Consider the following 2,115-nt stretch of genomic DNA (forward strand, 5'->3'; position numbering starts at 1 on the left):
CATCGAGGCGCGCGGCGCGCGCACGGCCGCGCGGCGCCGCGCGGAGCGAGACGCGGCGCGAGAGACCGCGCGGTGGGCGCTCTTCCTCGCGCGCGCGGAGCTCGACGCGCCCGGCGATTTTGGCAAACCCCGGGGGCCGGGCCAGCGGCCCGCGGCGCCGCCGCGCCTCTCCATGCGGGACGTCGCGCCCCACGGCCGGAGCAGCGACGACTTTGCGCGGTGCGCGCGCGCGGCCAAGGACGCGGTGACGCGCGGCGCGGCGCGCGGCGCGGCCGGCGGCATGCTCCGCGCCGCCCTCCGCGGCGCGCGGGGCGGCGGCGCGCCGTCGACGGACGACGACGTCGCCGCGGCTTTGGACGGGCTGAGCGTGACGCGGTGCGTCCGCGCGCGCGGCGCCGCGGCCGCGGCCGCGCGGCCCGCGGCCGCGGCCTACGCCTTCTCCGGCTTCCCGCACGCGGCGACGCCCGCGGCGCTCGTGGACCTCCTGAGCGCGGGCGCGCGGACGCGCGCCGTCGCGGAGCGCCGGCGCCGCGGCGACGGCGCGCCCGTGCGCTGCCTCCGCTGCGACGCGGCGCCGCGGCCGCCGCACCTGTCGCCGACGGTGCTCCTCAACGCGAACGCGGCGCTCTGGTTCCTCGCGGGCAACCCGGGCGCGGCCTTCGAGGACGCCGACGACGCCGACGCGGACGCGGACCCCTGCGCCTTTTCGCTCGCGGGCGCGCGCGTCTACTACTGCCTCGACGAGCGCAACATGCTGCCCGACGACTGGAACGCGCGCGCGCCGCCCCCGGCGCCCGAGGGAAACGGCCCCGCGGAGGCGCTCGTCGCCGACGGCCCGGGGCTCAAGGTCGCGCAGGACCTCGGCGCCGCCGTTGCGGCCGCGTACCTCGACGGCCCGCTCACCAAGGGCGCCGTGTCGGACCCGACGCTCGCGGCGCCGCGGCCGGCCGCGCGGTCGCGGGGCGACCACCGGCGCAACGCGACGGAGCGCGCGCGGAAGGCGCTCGGCCGCGGCGCGCCCGCGGGCGACGCGGCGCCGACGACGGCGCGCGAGGCCGTCGACGCGCTCGCGGACGCGCTCGCGAGCCACCCGGCCGTCGTCGAGACGGCCGACGGCCTCCACTTCGCCGCGGCGTCCGTCGCGCACCTCCTCGAGGCGCGCCACCTCCCAACGACGGCGCGCGAGCGCGCGCTCACGGCCGCGGCCGCCGCGGCCGGCGGCGCGCGCGAGCCGCGCTGGGGCGCGCTCCACCTCTACTGCCACGTCGCGCCGCCCGTCGCGCTCTGCAACGACGGCCTCGGCACGCCCCGCGGCGGCCGGGGCGCCATGCGGCGCCTCTCGGCGCGCGCGGTCCAGGGCAGCAAAAGAGAGCGAAATTCCCAACTTCAAAGGCTCCGATCTCGGCCATTTTCCACTCGTTTCGGCTGACTTTTGGACGAGCGATCATCTCTCGGAACGGTCTCGAAGCGTGGATGCTTTTTCCGGAACGCGCGCGCGCGGAACACTCACGTTGAAGCGACGTTGAATCACCCTTTTGCTGCCCAGGCGCGGTCGCCGTCTACGCGGACGCGTTCCTCCGGCGCGTCGACGTCGACGAGCAGCGCGCGGTCCTCCCGTCGGCCGTCGACGTCTTCCCGGCGCCGCCCGACGGCCGGCCCGAGTTCTTCAGCCTCCTGGCCACCAAGGCCCACGGCATCGCGCCGCCGGCCGAGCCCCGGCCGGGCGACAAGTCGCCGGGCGGGCCCGCGAGCGGCGAGGCGCTGCTCGTCGCCTGGACCGTCGACGACGCCGCGCCGGCCGCCGCCGCGCCGCCGGAGCCCGCGGCCAAGCTCTTCCAGCCCGCGGACGCGAGGATCGCGCCCGCGGCGTGCCCGCCGGCCCCCGCGAAGCGCCGGCCCGCGGCCGACGACGAGTCGAGCGACGACGACGTCCTCGGCGACGTCTGCCAGTGGCGCGCGTGCGTCTGCGCGCGCGCGCCCGCGCCGGCGCGCGCCGACGACGCGCCGAGCCCGCCCGGCGCGCGGCGGAAGAAGAAGAAGAAGGCGCCGCGGCCGCTCTGCGCGTGGCACCAGGCCCTCAAGGCCCACTCGACGCGGCCGCGGCCCGCGCGAATC

The sequence above is a fragment of the Aureococcus anophagefferens genome (genome assembly GCF_000186865.1).
Source record: "Aureococcus anophagefferens unplaced genomic scaffold AURANscaffold_3, whole genome shotgun sequence".
In the NCBI taxonomy this organism is placed as follows: Eukaryota; class Pelagophyceae; order Pelagomonadales; family Pelagomonadaceae; genus Aureococcus; species Aureococcus anophagefferens.